At 49.6% G+C, this 14,018-nt stretch overlaps 1 protein-coding gene across 1 annotated transcript in view; it reads right to left on the bottom strand.

Moving 5' to 3' along the window:
- The window catches only part of ZBTB7C (zinc finger and BTB domain containing 7C), a 299,836-nt gene that overhangs the window by 121,894 nt on the left and 163,924 nt on the right, over nt 1-14,018 (bottom strand). Inside the window, exon 3 of the mRNA XM_080685708.1 lies at nt 12,438-12,499. The gene's annotated coding sequence lies outside the window, so the exon portion shown is untranslated. The remainder of the gene's footprint in view (nt 1-12,437; nt 12,500-14,018) is intronic.

The following is a 14,018-nucleotide window of genomic DNA, read 5'->3' as shown; positions in this document are numbered from 1 at the left end:
AACTTGATTGATTTGACACACAGGCCACAGGGAATGGCCTTCACCTGCCCTCTGCTGAGAACAGAAGGGAAATGACAGGTCTGGGGTCCTTCAGCGGCCCCTCCCTCAGGGGTATGGCCTGGGGTGGAGATGGTCCAGTGGGGCTTGCTGCTCTCTCTCCATCCTGTCTCCTGCCTCCTTCTAGGTGTTTGCTTCTTCTCTTTCCCAGTGAGCATGGTTCAGGGAGGAGACATTGGCAAGGCTGTTGGAAGGTCCTGGGAGAGGCACACGATCACATGTGCTTTCCAGGGCTGGGGTGGGGGGTGGGTTCCGGGGTTCTTTTCCCAGCCTTACAAAGAGTTCAGCATTCTGGAGAAAGGGGCTGCATGTAGATGATTAGAGTGCAAGGACGAAAGATATTTTTGAAAGGTATTGAGGGTCATAGGATCTTCAGCTGAAGGGAGCTAAAGACTCTCCCTTGACCAAGGACCCGTGCTTTTATTCAACACAATTTGTCCTAAGGCAAGGTGGAGATATACACTTCAAAGGGTATGGTATCAAAGGGTAGAGTACAGAAGCATTATCAGTTTGGGAAATAGCCTATAGCTGTTCAGGTGTTTGGCCAACAGGAGGCAATAAAATGCCCTGAGCTGTCTGGCAGTTAACAATCCCATTCAGGTTTGGGGGAAGTGCCTTAGCCGTTTCCAACAGGTAAATTACATATGTGGCTCACCCTTGTTGAGCCCACCAAGTCCCATCAACCTTTTAATGGAACTCTTGTAATTATTACGTGCTGGAATTGGTTCTCAGCAGGTGGGGGAACCAGCATTCATATTGCTCCTAAGAAGACTCATAGGAGCACAAACATTAACCCACTCTGAATCACTAACACACTGGGAACCCTTCCTGGGCCTCAGTTTCCATTTCTGTAAAATGGACACCTCGATGCTGCCTTCCAGCCCCAACTTTCTTATGGTCCTGCACGATGCCTCCTCCTCTTTCCGGGGCAGAGAACGGTTAGTCTGCTTCAAGTTGTGTTAGTTACAATTTTCTACTCCTGCATCGTGACTCCCATGGGGTCGAGGGCATAGACCTGACACCTGATTAAGAAAATCAGCAAATCCCTTCAAAATACAGGAAACCAATGTTTATTGAGCTTCCACTCCATGCCAGGCCTTATGCAACTGAAAATGTTTATATTGATTATCATATTTAATCTAAATATCAGCCCTGGGAAGAGTCTGCTCCCCAATTCCCCAAATTGGACAGAATTTCTTAAAGTCCTGGAGTGGTTCCCTACCACCTCCAGGAGGAAATCCGGACTCCTCCCCACCCCACCCCTCCACTCCCCAGCTGGGCCAGTGCCTCCATGGACAGAACGTGCTCCTCCCACCATGCTCAGTGCCTGAGCAACAATACCTCCCCCTTCACCCATCCATTTAACTTCCTCCTTTCCTCAAACCCTGGCTCTGTTCCTACTTGTCCCCAAACAAGGGCCAGGACCAAGGGGGAGGCAAGTGAGGCCCCGAGGGGACACATTTGAAGAAAGTCTCACTCCCAGGGGCCAACCCGGCACTTGCATGACCCTGAGAGTGAGGCCTCCTTAAATTTGCCCTGAGTAACTCATTTTCCCCACCCTGGCCCCAGACCTGCCCCAATGTCCCTCCTCTGAAGTGCCCACAGCCCTCCCTGGATCCTGCCACTGGGCTGTGCCAAGGCCAAGTTGAATTCCTTACAAGAGTGTCCATCTCGCAGGGCAGAGATGACATGCCTCTGTCCCCATTCTGGAAACAGCTGGGCTCAGGGCTTTCAGACCTCCCACCTTGGAACTTGCCCCCCCTTCCCTGCCCTCTGCCCCGGAACGCCAATTCCTCTTCTAGAATCTATATAAAAATGATGGTTTATCTTTTCAGTGAAATATTACCATTAAAAATGATGTTTCCACGTGGCTGAGTGTTTCTATAACCTGGGTGTAAGAAAAGGCTTCCTAACTGTGATAGACAATCCAGAGGCCATAAAATAAAAGACTGATGAATGTGACTACATAAAAAAATTTTATGAAAGGTAAATGATCGATGGGGAGAAAATATTTGCCACCTATATCATAGAGAAAGGGTTAATATCACTAGTATAGAAAACAGCTCTTAAGAATTGAGGGGCAAAGAACCAAAAACACAATCAAAAGTGGGCAATAAAAAAACGGGCCAAAGGATGGACAATTCACAAGAGGAACATAAAAATTATCCTAAGACACATGAAAAATGTTCAATTTCACTCCTAATAAGAGAAATGTGAATTAATACTACACTGAGCTACCGTTTTATACATGAGATTGGCAAAAATTTCTAAACTTGACAGTACCTTCCGTTGGCAAGGTTGTAAGGAAACAGGTTGGGATGCAAACCCTAAAGGGGTATCTGGCAATACCTAACAAAACTGCATACACATTTACTCTTCAACCCAGCAATCCCATTGCCAGGAATTTGCCCTGAAGATATACTTCCAAGTATATGAAACAGCTGCACCAGTGTTGCAGCATTATTTGTAAGTGTAAACTACAGGAAATGACCTAAATGGTCATACCTAGGAGAGGGGGATAAATTATGGTATGCACACACATGGAGGACTATGCAACTCTGAAAAAGAATGAGGAAGACCCTAAGAACTGGGATGGAGTGTTTCCTAGAAGATATTGGATGCATAAAGTAAAGCACCAAAAACCATGTATAACATGCTATCTTTTGTATAAAAAATGAAGAAAATAATTTAAAATATATTAAAATGTGCTTGTCTTTACAAAAAGCACTAGAAGTGTAAGCTAAAACAATTAAGTTGGCTACCTACAAGGGGTGGGGGGACGGCAGAAGGAATATAGCAGAGAGTGGCACATCTTTTGTATACCTTTTGGCTAATTTTGACTTTTGAAAGTATGTTACTATTCTGCCTATTAAAAAAATAAAAGCAAATCAATACAGATGGGAAGGAAAAATAAATCTCTAAAACTTAAAGCAACCTGAGAAAAAGTGGATTTAACTGTATTTCAAATAAATACTATAACCATATGGAAGGTCAAGAAAAGAAGGAAGAAACGAAGGAAGAAACAAAGGAAGGACGGATTAATTCAAGTTATTTATGAACATAGCCAGGTGGGTTGGGGTGAGGGGAAGAAGGCTTACTGATTGAGTGGTATGGGTGAAGCAATTCTGACACTATTTTAAATGTAATGTCGGATGGAGCAAATGAGTGAATATGTTTATGGTTTTGGGAATCTGGGTTTCACTGCGGAAGAAGGACACAGAAATATGTATTGGGGGAAGACAAGAAGGACCCTTAGATTGGAATTGGACTCATGATTTCTAACATATAACATGTAAGTGTACATGCATGTATATGTTGGATGAAATGTATGTGTATGTATATGTGTATACTTGCACATATATCCTAGTTCTGCTGCCTGGAAGGGCCAAGAAGCAAAGATAGCCAGTAGCAATGCGCACACTCAGAGCCCAGAGCGTGGTCTCTAATACCACTCCCACTGAGAGGAAGCATGACCCCTCAGAGAAGGGCGAGGCCAGTGCTGGGCAGGTCCAGGATCAGCCTGCGACCGCTTGTCACACCAGAAAGTAAGAAAGTGCTCCAAGACAGGGATGGCAGCCTATCAGTATCATGGGAGTCAGCCGCAGGGGCTCCCACAGATCAAATCTGTGGCAATGGAAGCACCAATTGACTACAGTAAGAAATAATAAACTCCTGGGAAACGGGAATTCATCAGTCCATATAGGTATCAGACAGATAAATACATTTGACTGCTCAGGGTAGTAAATGCATACTGCGTACAATATAAATATATTCTGTGGCTGCGGCGAATGCCAAGGGCCGATTGGTTAATACAGAGGCAGTGCTGGAGGTGGCAGAGCATCGTTTTGCAACCATCCTGTTAACGATCAGGCCAGAGTCATCCATGGATGCTAGGTCCAGGGGGACATGTACAAAGAACAGAGTCCTTGGGTAATTTTAAAGTGTCTCCCCAGTGACTACTCACTAGTTACAAGGGAGAAAAAAGGTAATTATTGTAAAGTGGAGAAATCAGACAGCACCTCACCTGGGAGGTCCCAAATAACACCACCAATGAGGACCAATGCCCTGAGTGCCTCCAGACGGGGTTGCCTGAGAACCCAAGATTGCCTATGCAATCGGCCAGGACGCACTGCTCGGGTCTAATGACATGGAAACCTCAGACAAACCCAAAAGGAGGAATATGTTACTAAACATAGGAGACATTGTACTCCTAAAAAATGTCGGAGTCATAAAAGACAAAGAAAGGCTGCGAAATGCTCCAGATTAAAGGAGACCAGAGACATAACAACTAAAAGCAACAGCCGACCCTAGAGGGGGCCTGTTGTTGGAGGCGGAGGCGCCATTAAGGACATTACGAGGTTAACTGGTGAAATAGGAATATAGATGGTAGACCGGTAAATTAGATGAAAGTGTGTGGTAATGTTACATTTACTGATCAACCATACTGTGATTACATAACAGCATATACCTATCCTTAGGAAACACTGAAGTAGTTAGGGGGTAATTTCCGTGTGTGTGAACACTTAAACAAAACGTGTGTATGAATAATTAAAAGAGAGCACAAATGATAAGGGAAATGGGGTGAAACTTTAACCACAGATGAGTCTAGGATATAAGGGTATTTGTATTGTTTTTATTTTTGCAGCTTTTCTGCAATTTGAAATTTTTTCCAAATAAAACAGTGAATGAATGATGCTCCCTTCTCTGCAGGGCAGGCTCTCATTGGCCAGGGGACCCTTGGCAGGTGCCAGGTCAGGGGACAGATCCACAATCAATCGGGGGTTCAATATGGCCTTGAACAAGTGACATTCATCTCTGTACCCACCTCAGGGGCTGTGGGACAATCAAAACCGATTATGCTGGCAAGTGCTTAGCTCAGACCAGGCCATGGAAAGGGCTGGATCACCATGCACTGTCACTTCACTGGCCCTGTTTCTCATCGGCATAAGCCCTGAAGGAGGAGGGTGCAGAGCTGAGAGCTGCCCGCAGTTCCAAGAGCCACGGGGGTACTGCAGCTGGAGGGTGCAAGCGAAGGGAAAGGACGTGGTAAGTGAGGAAAAGTGTAGGTCAAGGCCAAGAGTCCAGGGCTAGCCTCCGGTGGATGAACTCAGGGCCCTGTGCTCTTGGCCCAGACCTACGTTTTTCCTCAGCTACAAAGTCCTTTCCCCACAGCTCGCACCCTCCTTCAAGGCCCCTGCCTGGACTCCCTTGGCACCTTTCTGGAGCTACTCCAGTCCCCACCTTCACCTCCTCCTGGTGAGGGATTGGATGTGGCATTTCCGTTTGGATTCACTGTGGCCCCATCTCCCCTCTCCCAGGGGAACCCACCGGGACAGCATTGTTTTAGTAAAAACTGTAATCCCTGGAAAGTAGATTGGGGAGGGGCCACTTGGAGACCCTGAAATAGGCCCTAATATCAGGTCTGCCCAGATGAGACTACTAGGCCTCCCCCTTCACCCCTGATCTGTCATTTGGGGAAGAGGCATGTACCATTGTCTCCACTTGTCCCTCCAGCCCTCTCTCCACCCTATGCCCTGGAGGCTGACCCCTTGGGCTCCTTGCCCTCTACCCTCCCTTCGGTCAGCTCAGCAGTGGGGCCCCAGGAGAGGGAGGGAGAGAGTGGAGGTCGGGTGTCTATGCCTGGGCTTCTTGTCTTCAGGGGTGCCTCAGGTCACAACCCAGGTAGGGTGGCCCCCTCCAGGGCACCCTCACTATCTCTGCTTTCAGCACCCCGTCTCCGTGTCCCTTCAGCCCCAGGGGTGTCACCACACTCAGTGCTAGGGATCCTGCCCTGGATCCTGTGGCTGCCTTATACCCTGCACCGGCCTTTGGATCCAACTCTGTTCAAATCATCCACTTTGCATGGGCCGCGTGCTTTCTGCCAGGTCCCCGCGTGGAGCAGACACCTGTGGAGGGAGGCAGCGCCGGGCCCGGTGAGGCGGCGTTACCAGGCTCAGGGAGGAGACCCACCGCGAAGCCATTCATGCTCAAAACAAAAGCAAAGGCTGAAGGGCTGCTGCTCCGGAGCCTCCTCCTGGGCTCACTGCTTCCTGCTCCAACTTCCTTTCATCTTTTCCTGCTTTTCCTATTACTGTGTTTTTCTAAAGTCGCTGTTAACGGAGAAGCATTACAAGAAGGGAATTAAAAGAGAGAAAAGTGGGTGCAGGAATGCCTTTCTTTTTTTTGGTTTAAACCTTTTGTTATCGACTCTTTAGGAACCAATTCAGCTAGAGGGACACGTGGCAGGACACATTCTTCAATATTAGTGCCCAGAGACTCGGGCTCTTTATTATTCATCCGGGTGAAAGCAGAGTAGTCTGGAAACCTCTCCGATGCATTGTCCTACTTCAAAGTGAAGAGGAAGCCTTTCAGGGACAGAGAAACCCTGACTTGCTGTGTCTGAAACACGGACAAAGTGATGGCCCGTGTGTCAGGGCCCAGCAGGCGAGGCTGCCTCTTCCTTAGCCCCAACCTGCACTAGACCCCCTACCCCATGGAGCCCAGGGTGGCCTCGGCTGGGTGGGAAGGCCTCTCCTGGTCCCCGGAGTGCGGTCTCCCATCTGCAGAGCCAGAACTGATTCAGAAGGGGGCCCAGGGCCCGATGGCTCAGGGACCCTGAGGCTTAGGCATCAAGAGCACTTTGCATGCCTTCCTGGACCCCCACGCCGCCTTCACCTCTGGAAGGAACCGCACAGTCTGGCTCTCAGCACTCTCCAGTCACCCAGAGGTGTCACTGTGGTGTTTCTAATGGGGCCCCAAGGAAGGCGGCGAGCTTCTGAGCTCACTGGAGGCTCGCTGTCCTGGAGGACCATGAGGGATTGGGGGTGGGCAGTGAGGAACTGGAGCACTCAGCTGGTAAGAGCGGGTAAGCAGGTCTGGGTCTGCTGGCCCAGGTTGTTATGTCAATGAATGCACTTCCTTGGGGGGCCTTCCAGCTCAGCAGGGAGCCAGGGACACAAGGCCCAGGGTGGGGCTGCAGAAGGCCAGGGAAGGCAGATGCCTGGGGGCTGAGCGGACCAAAGAGGGCTTCCTGGAGGAGCTGGAATTTGACAGAGGATTAAGCAGTAGAAAGGAGAGAAGGGGAGGGATGGGCAAGAAGGACTGTGAGTGAGAAGCTCCAAGGCCCAGGTGGGAGGGAGGTGTGGGTGTGGCAGGAAGTGGTCAGAGGTAAGGCTGGAAGGACCTTGACTGCAAGCAAAGGTATTTCTTCTTTCTTTTTCCTTTTGCTTCCTTGAGTAATCCTAAATCCACTATTAATCTCCCGACACCTATCTTGTTGATACATGTCTATTTCCCTGCACACCTGTTCACATTGCTGATGGAAATGTATTAGAAAATCCCTCCATTCGGCTGGTGATTACCATGGTAATGAGGCATGCTCACTGAGGGACCAGGTCTCTGCTTGAGAACAAGGTTCTGAAGCCACAGGCTTTCGTCTCACTTATGTGGTGCCTGGGAGAGAGGAGAGTGAAGCGAGCATGGGGGTGTGTGAGGGATGGTTTCGGTCTCTGGGGAAGGCTTGACAGACAGCAGAGCCCAAGGGCCCAGAAAGGTTCTACGGGAAGCTGGGGGTGGGCCAGGTGGGGGTAAATGGGACAAGCCCTGCACACCTTGCTGCTCTCCAGTGTGCATCCAGCGGGGCAGAGCTTTGGAGGATGCCATGGGAAGGAGGATCTGAGCCTCCAGGTGCCCAAGGTCAGGAACCTTGGCTAGAATATTATTCCACCCTCCTCCTCTACCGCAGGAACCACCTCTATGCCTCCTGAAACATTACAAAGATGCTATTAGAATTGTTTCTGCCTCTCACCGGATTACAGCTGAAGGTCTGGTGAAAGCCCAATGTGCTGTAACTATTTCATTTAGCCTTGATGCAGTCTGTTTTGTTTTCAAGTGCTCCAACCAGACGGTTTGGCTTCAAATCCCAGCTCCACCACTTACGGGCTGTGTGACCTAGAGCAACTTACTTAGCCCCTCTGTTTCTTCTCACTTATAAAAGGCGGGTAATATACGCTTGTAATGTGTAGCATTGTTGTGAGGATTAAGTGAATTAATACGTGCAAAATGGTTAGAATGCGCCCGTCACAGAGTAGGCACTCAAACATTCCCAGAATGAAGCAGAGCCTCCTCCCACAGTGGACAGGGGGGACTGAGGGTACAGCCAGCATCCTAGACTTTGCATAAACAACACCTCACCTCCTTCTCCTGACACCCCCATTTACCCTCTCTGAACAATGAGGAGACTGAGCCCCGAAAACCAAAGCTGCATGGTGGAAATGGAGGGCCTGGGCTGGAATCCAGACCCCTGCCTCCCTCTCCTCTGCTCTTTCTGTTTCCTTCCCAAAGATGTTGGTTTGCTGGCCTCTGGCTGTCCTGTTCTCCACCCCAAACCAGGACCTTGTCTGCCTTCTCAAGCCCAGTCATGCCCTTACTCTGACAGAGTCCTGGGAAGCTCAGGCCTAGGGGCCCAGGTTCCAGGGCATTCATAGCCTGAAAGGACATGAACGTCTACCGCTTCTCATCACTCCTGCAATCACCCATCTGTGAGATGCTAATTAAAAACAATCACCGTAATAATAGTTGCTTTTATTGCCTACACTGTTTTAGGTTCTCCACTAACTTCCCCTTTGAATATAATATTTGTCATGAATGGAATCGTGCTACGCGGCACCAGACATCATGTAATCCAAATCAGGCCGCGAGCTGTGGTCTCTGCCGTATAAGTCCCACCCCACCAGAGGCAGCTGACAGGCCATTACTCTGTGTCCTGCACACTCTGGGCGGCGATAAGAAAATGCCACCAATTTGATGCTTTATCTGGTTGCAGGTTGAGGCAAGATATTATTTCAATCAAGATAATGATTCTATTTCTTGGGCGGAAATGAGATTTTTTTTTTTCTCTCATTGCCTTGTGGGGGTGCCACCAACATCTGTCTTGGGCTTGAACAGGTCGAGCCAAAGTTAGAGGATTTTCTTGCAACCTGAGACAGAGCATCAACATGAAGAAGAACTGGAAGCAAGGGGCTCGCTTGCAAGAGAAAAACATACATGGCAGGCCTACGTGGTTCTACAGTCAGTTCTATGTGGACATTTCTAGGCATTAGACAAAACCCGTGGAAGCAAAATTTGGAAGGTAAGCACGCAGGCTGAGCCCCGTCTGGATTTCAAGGGAGGCAAATGGCCATTAAGGCAATAACAACAAGGAGCTGCACAGACAAGACTCTCAGAGCTTCCTAAGCCTGCCTGTCACGTGGGGTAAGTTTCCTGCGTGACTCAGCTGACAGATGACCCAGCCACTCTCTCGACTCTCGACACCTCCTATGACAGGGAGCTCGCCAACAAAGGAGGCTGTCCATCACGGCCCCGCCCCTGTGATGAGAAAGCACCTCCTAATTACAGTCCAGTCGCTTCATTAAAGGGAACCACAGTGAACAGTCGCGCGGTCTGACACTGCGGATCTAAATACGCTTTGGGAACAGCACACATTTCGGTAAGTCATCGAACAATACGCAGATGGCATGATGTGATAGATGCGGCAGGACCGCAGTAATTTGGATGAAGAGTGAATTCAGTGAGGTTTTAAATTACTTTAAATGTTTGGAAATTTCCAGGGCTGCACTACAGCATCTCAATCTCTCCGCATGTGACTTGTGGTAATGAGGAAATAATAATTGGCAATTCTGATATCAATTGTTCACATAGGGATTCTAAGGAGTTTGGAAATGCTTGTAAAGTTTTTTGTGGATTTTGAACATTCCACTGAGAGCTGACTCAGGGAATTGCTCTCTCTCCAAAGAAAAGGCCCAGTTCAGCTCCATCCCTTTGGAATAGCCGCGCTGCTGCTGACGCTGGGGGACCTATTCTGCACCAGAATCACCAAACCACACCTTTGTTGGGGTGCATCAACCATCACTGGAAAGTAACACAAAATCCCAGAAACACTGGGAGGAAGGCTTTGCACAGTACACTTTCTGTACTTTTGAATTTAGAGCCATGGGGCTTTATTAAGAATAAAATTAGTTAAAAGGCACACCGTGTTTCATTGAAAACGGACTCTGACACCACTGATCTCTATTTGAATACCCACACTTGTTAAAATGCAAACTTACTAGAAGGAAGATTACTGCCGGGTCAGGTGAAAACCCACTTGGCTGTCTTCACAGCCAGGGTGCTCACAGACATGGTGGCAAATGCAACAGATGCCCCGCTCAGATCCCCTCCACCTGCTGGGCGCCCACTCCCCAGCGACTTTCACCTGAGATGTACTCGGACCCCTTCTCGTGGTCAAGATGATGCCTGGAGGTTGCGTCAGTAGCACCGTTCTGGGTCCCGATGGCTAATGGCTAGATACCTGCCCCTTGCCTCCGATACAGACATCTGGAGTACAAATCACACGGATCAGGCCAAGGAGAAACCTGTGCTGTCCCATCCCTGCTCAGCCACTCCTTCCCTTCCCTGCTTTCCTCTCTCTGACCAGTGTTCCCTAGACCTCTCTCCAGATGCAGCCAGTGCACCTGAATCCTTGTCTCAGGCTCTGTTTCCGGAGAACCCAACCCAACTCAGTCACCAATGGCTCCAAATGGAGCCCCCCTGTGTCTTCCCAGAGGGTTGCCCCTGGTGACAGGAGCACACATGAGACTCCTTCTTTAAGAGCAGAACCATAATCATTTTCCTGCCCAGCCAAAGACCACCAGGCTGACACCATGTGTCCATGAAAGCCAGTACAGCAAAATGGGGACCATCCAGAGCACAGAGTTCCCCAACCACACCCCTGTGGGACCACACGAGTACTCTTCCTCCCCAGAATGAGGAGCAAAGGGCGGGGCAGACCCAGAAGGCCTGTCCCATAATCAGATATCTAGATACCTGCCGCAGAAAGTCAGCTCCACCACTTACTAGCTGAGCGAACTTGAACCAGACTTTTAACCACTTGGAGCCACAGTTTCCCCACCTACACAATGGCATACCTGATGGAGCCTCTGAGGCCCATGTGAGGCAGTGTTGAACGTGCTGCAATTGGCGACTCCACGTAAATACTGGTGGTTGTTCTTGACATTTAGAAGCTTCCTCTGGTTGCTTAGAACAAGTAATTAATTAACCTCTGCGAACAAATACAGCCCAGCTGCCCCGCATTCTGGGCATAGTCTCATAGAGCTCCCTGTGGGAGAAGCAGCTCTGGGGACAAGCAAGTGGACGCTGGGAAACCTGTCCTGGTGACTGTCCATCTGGCGCTCAGAGTGTGTCTCCATCATTGATCTCACGGTGTCTGGAGGCCCTAGGCTGCAGCTGTCTGGGGAGGGCTGTGTGTGTGTGTGTGTGTGTGTGTGTGTGTGTGTGTGTGTGTGTATGAAAGAGAGAGAGAAATATAGGGCGGATCCCCAATGTGAATTTCCTATAATCTATCTAGTGTATATAGTGATAGCAAATACAACCTTGAATTTGGGGAAGGTGAAAAATCCATTTGTGGCATGAGTCACAAACTGGCAGAAACTTAATTTTATTTGCAAAAATGAGGGAGACTTGATTCCAGCCTGACTCTTTGCACATGGACCATTTATGAAGCCATTCCAAGCCCTTTACCACCTGGCCCTGCCCAACCTCACCAGCTCCTCATCAGACTCATGTCTGTGACAGCCTCGTCCAAGGCCATTGGTCTTCCCACCTGGTGCCTCTGCCCGGCTTCTCCCTCCTCCACCAGCCCGTTCGAGTCCCTCTTTCCCCAGGAAGTCTTCCCAACTGCTCTTTGTCGCCAGCATTTCTGCCTGTGCCACGGCAGCCAGAGCGGGACGGCCTGCCCATTCACACAGTGTGTCGATGGTCTCGTGTACAGATGTCTTCTCTCCCTAGACTGGACTGACAGCAGCTCCTTCCCAGAGCCCCCGCTGCTGCCTCTCCTGTATTTCAGAGGCTCCAGCCAGTGCCAGTTATTCTCAGCTTAAGGAAAGGTTTGGGTCATAGGACTGCTCTTACTTTAACACACTGTTAAAGGGCCTCTATGAGAATTTACTATTCTGAACAGAGTCAGCCAAGCACCAAACCTAGAATTGTGCAAACTGTTTGTGGTTTCAAGGTGAAAAAATGCACATCTTCCTCGTCCCCAGAGGAGTCCTGCTCTCCCTGTGCCAGCGACCACAAGGGAGGACGCTCTTTCAGGAGCCAGTGGGACGCTCTCCACTTAGAGGGCAGAGCTGGGTTCAAACCATGCGCCTTCCACTCAAAGCCTACAGTCCTGGTCCAGCCCCACCCAGCCAGAGGCACCTTCCAGAAGAAGAGCCGAAAGCCAATTCCGTCAGGTCACGCTCCCTTCCCCAAACAGGGAAACCCGCCCACTCCTCAGGAATACTGTCAAACCACAGACCTAAAAAAGCAAAATTCATACTCACAAGCAACGACGCCTTTGTCTTAAATTTCAGGCCAGTAGTTTCTCTGCAAACCTGCTCATTTCCTGCAAAGAGAAGAAATGGATGGAGAAGTATATTAGCATCTGCTCTGAACATCCTTTGGCAGTTTCCTGGCTGACCTCCGGCTTCTGCGCCTTCCCTGCATTCTCACTCCCAGCAGCACACTCCCCTCCCAGGAACACCGTGTGCTAGTTGGGTGGGTGCCCCTGGCTCCCCGCAGAATCCCACCCCTCCCAGGCCGTGGGCTCCATCCATGCCGCCTCCCTCCCCCTCCCCGGCGCCATGCCAGTCTCAGATTGACCACTGCCTCCAATTCCCTGAAGGCACTGGGCTTCTTCCCACTCTGGAGTGAGGCCTCCTCTGCTGTAGCATGGAGTTGCCTAGCAACCCTGCTGCCAGCTCGGAAGGCCCTCCTAAATTGGACCTCACAGCACAGGGCATCTCCTTGTACAGCTGCCTGAATCTTAACAATCTGGTTCTGAATAATAACACAATGGTAATTGCATGCATGGGTCCCAAACTACATTTAAATAATGTTCAAGAGCTGACACAAACCAACAAAGGCCAGAGAACGCATTGCGAGGGTCAGCTCTAAGGCCAGGCAGGACGTTCAGTGCGGGAGGAGCTGACACCACAGACTTGAGTTAATGACAAAGCCAACCTCAACTGTGAATCCTCCTGCCTTCTGCCTGAGTGTGTCACCACTTTAATGTGTTTTAAGTGACTTGGGGGTCTGCAGAGGCAATTAATGCCCAGAGGTAGTGATGCTTCAAGAAAAGGTGTCCTTTAGTCCTTCTTTTGCGGGGAGTGGGCCAGGAGGATGGAGGGATACAGAACAAGGAGGGAGAACAGTGCATGAGCGATTTCCCTTGGCTGTTATAACTACAGCCAAATACATTTCAGAAGGTGGGAGAAAGAACTTACCAAGAGAGAGAACCAAACACTTGTTACCTTAGTGAGGGACAAAATCAACATGACTGATGTGTTTCAGGACAAGATGTGAAGGCGAGGAGGCCTTGACACTGGCCAAGGCACAGACTGAGCACCTTAGCGGGGTGTGGGAAGGCCACGCGGGCCAGAGTCCGGCCTTCACACTGCGTCCCTGGCGGAGGGTAATGACTCCGCTCAAGGCAGACGAGCCTGCGCACGTGGGCAGCGGCCAGCTGGCAGCCTGCTTCTCGTGGAGTGATAGCAGCGAGGGCCAGTGATCGGCCCTGACAATTTGAAAGCCTAAAGCACATTTTTTGGAAAAGCTCAAAATGCTCCTGTAAGGGCCTTAAGCAGATATTTGCACACCCACATTCATAGCAGCATCATTCACAGTCAGCAGGAGATGGATGTAACCCAAGTGCCCATCAACGGATGGATGGGTAAACAAAATGTGCCATATACCGACAATGGAATGCTATTCAGCCTTAAAAAGGAAGGAAATTCTGACAAATGCTACAGCATTGATGAATCTGGAGGGCATTATGGGACGTGAAATAACCCAGACACAAAAAGACAAATACTCTATGATCTCACTTATATGAGGTCCCTAAGCAGTCAAATTCATAGAGCCAG

The sequence above is a fragment of the Plecotus auritus genome (genome assembly GCF_963455305.1).
Source record: "Plecotus auritus genome assembly, chromosome: 8".
Taxonomy (NCBI): Eukaryota; Metazoa; Chordata; class Mammalia; order Chiroptera; family Vespertilionidae; genus Plecotus; species Plecotus auritus.
Note: the sequence above shows the minus strand (reverse complement) of the source record. Positions and strands in the feature narration are given on the sequence as shown.